Here is an 11,158-nt window from a genome sequence, read left to right as displayed (position 1 = left end):
GCTGCACTAAGTATTCATCTTTAAATTTCTTAGTGAAATTGATGCATTTAAAAGTGTTATACAAGTGGCCTAATGAGTGTATGGATGCTGTCTTAAGTCTATTGAAAGATGCATTTCCGGATGTGAAGTTACCTTCTTCTCATTATGAGTCGAAGAAGCTCATGAGTAAACTTGGATTGGGTTACGAAACAATTCATGTCTGCAAGTACGATTGTGCTTTATTTTGGAAGGAGAACGCTGATCTATAAATGTGTCCTGTATGTAAAACATCCCATTGGAAGAAAAAAAAGACAAAGGGTACTAAACAAGTCCCGCGGAAAGTACTACGTTATTTCCCGTTAACAGATTGGTTGAAGCGTCTGTACGGTTCTCGTCACACAGCTAGAGATATGACATGGCACCAGCATGGGCGTTCAAATGATGAGGATTTAATGTGTCATCTAGTCGATGGTATTGAATGGAAGGAGGTAGATGAAAAGTATCATGAGTTTTCACGTGAGCCAAGAAATGTTCGCTTAGGGTTGGCCGCTGATGGTTTCAATCCTTTCGGGAACATGAGCCTCTCATACAGTATGTGGCCGGTGGTTTTAATGGCCTACAATTTACCTCCCTGGTTATGCACTAAGGATCCTTATAAGATGTTGATATTGTTGATTCCTGGCCCAAATGCACCCGGAAAGGATATGGATGTCTTTTTAAGGCCCCTTGTGGATGAGCTAAAACATTTGTGGAATGAAGGAGTAATTGTACGTGACGCAGTTTTGAATACATCATTTCATATGTGAGCTATGTTGCTCATGACTGTTAATGATTTTTCTGCTCGTAGTAATTTATCTAGATGGAGTGGTCAGGGCTATTTAGCATGGCCAACTTGCAACGATGCAACTCATTCAAAGAGGATAACAAGTAAGACTTATTTTGTTGGCCATCGGCAATGGCTTTCTATTAAACATGGGATGAGAAAAAATAAAAAGTTTGATGGTATGGTTGAGAAATGACCTCCACCGGCTCAAAAATCTGTTCACCAAATCTTAGCTCAGTTACAAAATGTGTCCTTTAGATTGCCTAGTAAACATGAAAAGTATGGTGGTAAGAAGCGAAAAAGACATGCAAGCGAGCTTAATTGGACAAAGAAGAGTATCTTTTGGGAGTTGCCTTATTGAAAGTCATTATCGTTATGTCACAACTTAGATGTCATGCATATTGAGAAGAATGTATGCGACAGCTTATTAGGCACAATTCTACACATTGACGGAAAAAGTAAGGATACGGATAAGGCAAGAATGGATCTGCAAAATATAGGGGTGCGCAAGGAGTTACATTTGTGCAAAGACGGTGATCGTTGGATGAAACCACATGCGTCTTATACACTATCTCCTAATGACAGTAAAAACTTTTGTGATTTTTTAAAATCAGTAAGGTTTCCCGATGGATTTGCTTCAAATTTAAAAAAAAATGTGATCGAAGGGAAGAATAAAATAACTGGGCTAAAATCACATGATTGTCACATCATAATGCAGCGATTATTGCCAACAGGGATACGACCATTCATGAAGAAAGAGATCGTTGATGCAATAACAGAATTAAGTAATTTTTTCGAGTTAATATGCTCAGGGGCATTGCAGAAAAGTGATTTAGAGAAAGCTCAACAAGATATTGTGCTTATTTTATGCAAGTTAGAAACAATTTTTCCTCCTGCCTTTTTTGACATAATGGTACATTTAGTTATACACTTGCCTGAAGAAGCCATTCGAGGAGGACCAGTTCACTTAAGATGGATGTATCCGTTTGAACATTTTCTTGGATCGTTAAAGAAATATGTCAAGAATCGTGCACGTCCTGAGGGTTCGATTGCTGAGGCATACATTGTGAACGAAGCTTTGACTTTTTGTTCGTTGTATTTAACAGGAGTTGAAACACGGTTTAACTGACTGGCCAGAAATTGGATGGACGATGAAGATCGTATTGTTAAAAAGATTTCTGTATTTGATACTCCCTGTCGGCCAATTAGGAAGATGACCCCCGTCACATTGGATACTCATTTGTGAGAGAAAGCCGAATGGTACGTCCTACAGAACTGTCCAGAAATTCAGCAGTTCATTGAGTACGTATTACTTTCACTTTTGTCACTTAATTATTCATTGATTGTGTCGCATACAATCATGTCATTTACTTTCATTCTCTGTTAAACAGTGACCATAGAAAGGAGATTGATGCCGACGGTTGAATCATACTATTGGATGAAATTCAATCGAAAGAGTTTCCAAAATGGTTTAAGAATAAGGTACATTTATCATTAATTTGCATTAACATTGTTAAGTCATTAAAAAATTATGGTTTAAAGAAAATTCATGTCTCGTTACAGATTTTCAATATTCGAAAGCAGAATGGCCCAGAAGTGAATGATCAAATACTTTCGCTTTCAAGTGGTTCAAGCTTCTCATGTCGAAGTTATCCTGGTTGTGTAGTGAACGATGTCAAGTTTCTAACACGCAATCGGGATATGAATCGAAGTACTCAAAATAGTGGTGTTTGTGTTCACGGACTTGATAACCAAATGTTTTATGGAGTTTTGGAGGATATTTATGAACTGTCCTACTTGAATGACAATTCTGTTATGCTTTTTAAAATTTATTTAACAATCTAAACTGGAAGGTTGTAGAACACTTTAGACATCGACATATTTGGGACATTCCAAAAACTGACATTGATGACGTGATGATAGTCTAGGATACAGAGTCTACAAATATTGAGTTAGTAGTGGAACTACCAGAGATTGACTCATTTGTATTGAATCGAGATGATGGATCGTCTAATGTTGTCACTTCCGATGTTGATGCAATTATGAAAGATAAGTCTCCCGTAGTTGATGATTTTATTAATGACGAAGACGATGAAACTTTAGAGGAGTACGTTGAAGAGGAAGTCATCAAATCTGAAGACGATGATGACATAAATGATGATGGAGACAATCAACAATGTAGCAGTGACGATGAATAGAACTACAGAATAGTAATCTTTGTCATTTTTCTCAGATTTCATTTTAATATTATGATCTTATTTGAATTTATAAATATTGTTATTAATATGAATTTGTTCACAGACATTGATAGCTGGTAAGGTAGTGACTTGCGCTGGCTCTTCACAGGGAGCGCAGCCTCCTCCCGGTCCTCACAGAGTTCCCGCATACTGTGAGTCTGGTATGTTATTCTAGCTGTGGTTTCTCGTTCTATCATATAGTAATTAAATGTAGTAGTACATGTTGATTTGAAATGCTTTCATATGCTTACAGCACCTGAACCTCAGAATTTGATGAGGCGGGAGGTACTTGGAAGGTGCTTGGTAAATATGGTGTCTGGTTTGATAGTGCGGTTGGTATTCATACAAGGGACATATGCGAGCCCTTCCACGAGGCTTGGAAGGACATTAGTGACATGGACAAGAGGACAATTCAGGACCGGATGCTGGTATTTATTTTATGCAATAATTTGTATAGTTTATACTATAGTTAACAATATGTTTTAACGATGTGAAACTGTTTTGCAAGGACTGGTTTAACGTGGACTATAACTACAAGACTGACATTCTGAGGTCCGTTGTTGATAGGGAGGCAGCAAAGTGCTACAAGGACTGGAAAAGTTCCCTGCACCGCCACTACAAACGGTATGATAGAGAAAGTCTCCCGAGTAACATGAGAAATCAAGTTCATTGGGATCGTTGTTGCGATAGGTTCTCCGGCGATAAATTTCAAGTAATTATAGATTTGTTAGAACTTGATGATTTTTTATACATAATTTTAAGTAACTATTACTTATTATAGTTAATCATAAACAAAAAATATCAGAGACAAATAAAACTAATCGCAGCAACCAAAAGTATCCAAGCTTACATGGTCGGTTATCGTACTCTCAGCATCGCAATAAGAAGGTTAGTACTTATTTTTTGACTTCATTATCGTATTTATATGTTTGTGATTCCTGTTCTGGGTGGCACATCTTGCAGTTATGGTGTGCCGAAATCTTTTAAAGTTGTTTTTTTACAGGTTTGGATTTTTGGATCATATGAAAAATAAGTCGTTATGTTGCCGAAATTTAGTTAGAATTTAAGAATTTTAATAAATGTAATTTATTTGACAGGCCAGTACGGAGATCCAAGAGCCAATGTCTGCTATAGACAATTGGGTGGACATGCATCGTCGTGGGGACTCTTGGGTTAATACCCATGCGAAACAGACTTTCGTAAGTATTTTTACTTTTCATATTAAATTTTTTTATACTGAAATAATGGTTTTATAATACGTAAAAATAATTATAATGTCTTATTATGTAGAACACCCTGGAGGAGGAGCGACAAATGCAGAGAACACAGACTACTGCAAGCTCGACTAGACCCCCCCTTGACGAGCATGGGGTTTTGGAGCAAGTTCTTGGCATGCGTAGAGGACATGAGATAGGAGTGGGTCCGACGCTCTCCCAAAAGCATTACTCCGGGGCTTCTCCTTCATCTGCTGGTTCATTCTTGAACACAACATCATCGGCTCAACCTGAGGCATGTATGGATCGTTATTTAAAGAAATCGTACCGGGAACAAATGAAGATTTATGACAATTAGGTGAAGATGTTAGAGTTGGTGTCTAAATTGCAGCCCAACATCCAATTACCTACGATTGCTCGTCCAGAACTAGTTGACCTAGACGCTCCTCTGCCTCCTTCAAATGATGACAGTCCTGATGATGATTCAGCTGTTGGCGATGCTGCAAACTTAGACGAATAGTTCCGTTATATGTTCTATTTTGTTTTTCACTTTATTTAGACTTTTATATTTTTTTTTAACATTATATAAGCACTTCATGTAGTATTCATAATATATTTTATAAATTTATTTAGATTTACTATTTTTAATATTAATTTATATTTCACTTTTAATGTATCTTAATAAAGTATATTCAGTATGTAACATAATAACGTTTAGTTAAAATTATTAAAAATTAATTAATTGCCATTTTTTTAAAAATTGAAAAAACAAATTTATTTCAGTTTTTTGCGACGACTTTTCTATACTTGTCGTCGTAAAAAACGAAGATTATTTACGACGACATTTTAAAATTTGTCGTCGCAAAAAATATTATATCACGAGAATTTCACAACGGCGTATTAGTGACTCATGTCGTCGCAAAAAAAATATGTCGTCGCGAATATATTTGCGACGACACTGTGGCGTTGCAAAAAAAGTTTTTGCGACTAATTTTTTGTGACGGCATATCTGCGACGACATGTCGTCACGAAAAAGATTATTTGCGACAATACTGGGGTTTTTGCGACGACAAAAAGTTGTCGCAAAGACCCCTTTTTCTTGTAGTGAAAAAAAAATAAAAAAAGAAATATTTAGAGAAAAAATTAATAAAGTCACGTTAATAAACAACCCAAGTCAGTACTAGGGAGAGGAGATCTTGCTATGTTCTTAGGGATACTAATTGGACTTTGGTTTAAAGCACTAGCTTTTCTATTTTCGACAAAGAAAATTTTGTTTGGCTGAGTTTTTTTTTTTATTAATAATCCTTGTAGGAATCCATCTTTTTGAATGTATTGTTACCTAAATAAACTAAAAGATAATAACTCAATTAGTTTTTGTTAGAGTTTTTGTTTAGTTGGGGTTGGCATTTGGTTGTAAAACTCAAAACTAGGACCAAAGTGGATCTTGGTATAAGAATCGGATTTGGTGCAGAAAAATATGGTGAGTTTGAATCAGATTTGAAGCAGATTTCGAATCAGATTTGAAGCAGATTTCGAACCAGATTTTGTGAAGATTTCTTTCAGATTTTGAGGCAAGCTTTAAACCGGATTTTCTGTCGAAGATTTGAATTGATGGTTATCCATATTTGGAAGGCTCTGATCATGAGAGATTAGCTTCTACAAGAAAGACTGAATTCAAATTTAAATGCAGATAAAGATATGTCGTGAAGATTCTTTGGAGATGTGTAGTTTGAATTTGAATGGGATTATTCTACAGATTTTGTATACCATATGTGGTGATCTTAAAAAAGATGTTGTGTAGATTCTTTGGGAAAATATCGTGAAGATATTCCGGAGATTATCTAGGAGATAGAATCATGGTGATTTTATTTTGAGAGAAAATTGTGGATATTTTATTTTGAGAAAAATCATGGAAGAATTTCTAGAAAGATTTCTCGTGGAGTTACATTGAAAGGAGATTACGTGAAGATATTATACAGCTTCATTAAAGAGATAAAAGTGCAAGATATTGTTGAGAGATAATCACAGAGTTTGAGAAGATTCTCGGGATGCCTTAGTTGTTCTATTTAAAAGTCTCATTTCTACTCACTAAGGATACAGACTTAATAGAGAAAAAAATTCAGAGTATAGTCTGAGAGTGTGTGAGAGTATTGAAGTTTTCATCGTCCTTCAGGAGAACGATTTGTTGCGTTCGGGAGGAAGCACTATGCCAATCGAAAGGAGTTTGCCGAGCATGTAGAAGACAAGTTGTGCTCGCTAAACAACATCACTGTGGAGATTCATCACAACGGTGTCATTGTCTATGAGGGAGTCCTTGAGTGAATAAGTCCATTCTATATCTGCAATTCTTTGGAAAATAGTGATTAGTTTCCAGTCTAGACGTGGGCCTAAAGATGTAGGTTTGCAAACCCAACTGCAATACCATATTGTGTGTCCATTTATTTTCAGCATTTTATTCTGCTCGAGGAATTAAACATAGTTAATCCGAAACATAATTAATCAACCAGTGTTCCAGACTGTGTTACAACACTATCTATAACACCAGACTTATAATCAGAACTAACAAGTGGTATTAGAGCACTTCAATGACTGTTCGCTTGGTGAGATTTTAGGAGGTAGATCTGTTACGTCAGAGATAGATTTTCTAAAGTTAGGAGGTTCGGTCTCACGACCCCCACTACTCGATAATTCCAACTATTCTTATTGGAATGTTTTCGTCGAGGCCTTAGATGAGAAGGCTTGGTGTGCATTATTAACCGGATGGACTCACCCCGTAACCAAGGATGCTGATGGAAAAGAGTCACTAAAGCTTAAAGCTTCCTGGTTAACTGATGAAGACAAGTTGGCCAACTACAACTCTCGTACTCTGAACACAATATTCAACAGGGTTTACGCTAACCAGTTCGTGTCACTCTCAACATGTGACTCGGTGAAAGAGGTGTGGGAGATTTTGGTGATCGCTCATGAGGGTACTACAACGGTCAAATTGTCCAAGTTGTAAATTTTGACTTCTAGGTTTGAAACCCTTCGAATGCATAAAACTAAAACCATATCTTATTTCAATTCATAATTGTGTGACATAGCTAATGAGTTGTTTGCTCTTGGTGAAAAACTTCCCAAGGCAAAACTTGTCAGGAAGGCATTGAGATCGTTGCCCTTGAGATTTGCTTACAAAGTCATTGCCATTGAAGAAGCAAAAGATGTAGAGTCGATGAGGCTTAAGGAATTGATGGATTCCTTACGCACGTTCAAGATGACCTTGCACCATAATAAGAAAGAAAAGAGGATTTCTTAAGGGATTTCTCTTTAGGCCAAGGTCCAAAAGCATGTTGAAGAAGTTCAGTCCGACGACAGGAGAAGACTTGGCCGAGTCCATTGCATGGTTGTCAAAGAATTTCACCAAGGTGATCAAGAAGTTCAACAAGAAGAACCAAACACCAAACTTTGGCAACTCCAACCATTTCCAAAGGAATAAAGCTAGAGCGGATAATAGAGAATCAAAGACAAGAAACAGAGGAATTCAATGTCGGGGTTGTGATGGTTATGGCCACATTCAAGCTGAGTATGCCAATACCCTTAAGAAGAAAAAAGAGTCTCATGTCTATGCTGATCAAGATGTTTCTGACGATAGTGTTGCAGACAATGTCACAGACTATGTTACAATACCCTCTGCAACAAATTCTAAAAAATACAAGGAGGACAGAGCCGACTTAAATTCTTGTAGCAGCAGTGATGGTGAAGACCTAACTTATGAAGCCATCAAGGAAGCCTACTAGACCATGTTCAACAAGTGGGTTAAAGTATGTGAAATGAATAAGTTTCTACGAAAGCGAGTTGATGAGCTTGTTAAAGAGAAGGATGTGCTTAAGAGGACTACTGTGAACTATGAATTTCATGCTGTTGAAAAGGAAAAGAAAACTGCAAAAGACAAGGGCAAAATTGGAGCACACTTAATAGTCATTGAAGATAATGAATTTTGGCACCGTGGAACAAGATCACATTCTCTCGATAGGAAAAGCAAGTAGTGATCATCATGGACTGGGTTACACTGGTGAAACCTCAATGTCTAAGACAGTGTTTGTGAAGGAAACACTTGCTCCTAAACCTCAGACTATTTTCAGTAAGAAACCTACTATCTCACCCCCTCAACATAGAAGGTTTGTCCCCTCATGTCACTCTGCGACTTGCGTGGCCACATAAGATCAAGATGTTACGACTACCTAAATGCTTTGAAAAAAGGTATGATTTCTAATCCAACAAATTTCAAATTATCAAAAAGGGTGCCAAAAATGAAGATTGATATCCTGAAAAGATTTTCAAGATGTATGTGGGTAAGAAAATCTGATTCGTAACATCATGTGAATTATACTTCTTTAAAGGCATGTACTATTGACTTTGGGTGTAGTGACGGTGGCTGGTCTAAACATTTGACAGGTGTTAAGAGTAAGATTCAGACAATGTTGATTTCAAGGGGAGTAAGACACATAGAAAATTTAGGGGGAGCAAGTTGTAGAAATCAATGCCATCGTAGATGATATGTATGAAAGTATTGTACTGAGTGTTCTAACAAGTGTTGCAACAGGATCTTCCACACAAGCTAGTGAAGACTCTACTCAGCATTGAAGATTTTTTAGTTTTAGTTTTTTCTGTTGTCTTTGGCTTATTTTCGTCAATAAGGGGGAGAAAATATAATTTTTTGATTTTCCAGTTTTTGAATTTTTTTAGGAGTTTTTGTTAGTTTTGCCAAAAACTACCAAAAGAGAGATTGCTTCAGGTTTTGCTTAGTTGGCAATATGTTGGCTTTTGGTTGTAAAATTGAAAAATAGGATAATGGTGCAAGAATCGGATTTGGTGCAGAAAAATATGTTGGGTTTGAATCAAATTCGATTCGAAACTAATTTCAAACCATATTTTATGAAGATTTCTTTCAAATTTTGAGGCAAGTTTTAAAATGAATTTTTTGTGAAAGATTTGAATTGATGGTTATTTGGATTTGGAAGACTCTAGAAGAAAGGTTGAATTCAAATTTAAATGGAGATAAAGATATCTCGTGAAGATTCTTTGGAGATGTGCAATTTGAATTTGAATGGGATTATGCTATGAATATTGTGTACCATATTTGGTGATCTTGAATCAGATATTGTGCAGATGTTTTGAGAAAATATCGTGAAGATATTCCAAAGATTATCTAGGAGAGAAAATCGTAGAGATTTTATTTAGAGAGAAAATCGTAGAGATTTTATTTAGAGAGAAAATCGTGGAGATTTTATTTTGAGAAAAATCAAGAAAGATTTTATGAAGAGATTTTCTTGTGGGTTACTTTGAAAGGAGATTATGTGAAGATATTATGCAGCTTCTTCAAAGAGATAAAAGTATAACATATTGTTGAGAAAGAATCATAGAGTTTGAGAAGATTCTTGAGCAACCTTAGTTGTTCTATTTAAAGGTCTCATTTCTACTCACTAAGGGGTATAGACCTAATAGAGGATAATATTCAGAGTATAGTCTGTGAGTGTGTGAGAGTATTGAAGTGTTCACTGTTCTTCAGGAGAAGGATTTGTTGCTTTCTGGAGGAAGCGCAATGCTAGTCGAAGGGAGTTCGCCGAGCAGATAGAAGAGAAGTGGTACTCGCTAAACAACATCACTGTGGAGATTCGTCACAGCGATGTCATTATCTAGGAGGGGGTCCTTGAGTGAATAAGTTCATCCGGTGTCTATAATTCTTTAGAACATAGTGATTTGTTTACTGTCTGGGCGTGGTCCTGCAGATGTAGGTTTGCGAACCGAACTGCGATACCATATTGTGTGTTCATTTATTTTATGCATTTTATTCTACTCGAGCAACCGAATGTAATTAATCTGGAACTTAATTAATCAACTAGTGTTCCAGACTGTGTTACTACACTATCTGTAACACTATACGTATAATCAGATCTAACAGTTTTGTAATGCACGTCTAACTTCTTTCACGGATTAAGAAGACTCAGTCTTCTTTCGCGGATTTAGAAGACTCAGTAAGAATTTCAAATACATTTCTTTCGTGGCTATGTTCTAATGTTGGTTTGCAGGAAACACAGGAATGGAAGTACGGTCGATTGGACTATCAAATGGCATCCGGCAAAGCCAAGGCGGTATTGAATCATGATACGTGGATAAGGCGTGGATGCGTGGAGGAGGTTACACTTTCCTGGTGTTCCTCCGGATTTGGGAAAGCAAAACTAAATTAACCATGTTATTGAGAAAAATATGGAAAATCTTCACATGTGCTTTAGGAGATGTGTAATTAGTGGCATTTCTTTAAGGTCACGATTGACTTGGTTTAGATGGTCTTAGCCACAGCAAATCCAAGAATTGCTGCTTTAATTGCATCATAAGCTTCTAATTGTATGATCAGAAGACCTATCAGATCACATGGATTTTAAGGTTTTTTTTTTCCTAAACATATTTTTAGACGTCGATGAGTTTTCGGTAATTTATTACTATTATTTGTTGTTAATTATTCATTTTTTGTTCGTTATAATAATGTTTTTAGTTATTAAGAATATGTTGATAAATTCTTAATAAGGATGAAAATATTCAAAATAAAACTCAACCAGACTAATTTTTTTTAAACAAAAATTCCGGAAATATCAAAAGAGTAAACGACACAATAGTAATTTTTTTTATATGAATTCTATAATCACAGCAGTCTTTTTCTTTTTTTTTTTAGATGTCAATAATCTTTAACAATAAAATTTTAATTCTGTTGTGATATAAACATCTTGAACGATAAAAATATATATTAAGACGACAATTTTATGATGTCAAGGAAAAAGAAATAACATAGATCATATGATTAAAAAGATTAATTAAAAGACTTTTCATTTTACGACACATGGAAAAATGTATGCCAATCCTTTCAACTA

The sequence above is a fragment of the Morus notabilis genome, unplaced genomic scaffold, assembly GCF_000414095.1.
Source record: "Morus notabilis unplaced genomic scaffold, ASM41409v2 Scaffold232, whole genome shotgun sequence".
NCBI classification, from domain to species: domain Eukaryota; kingdom Viridiplantae; phylum Streptophyta; class Magnoliopsida; order Rosales; family Moraceae; genus Morus; species Morus notabilis.
The sequence above is the reverse complement of the archived record's forward strand: the minus strand, read 5'-3'. Positions refer to the sequence as shown.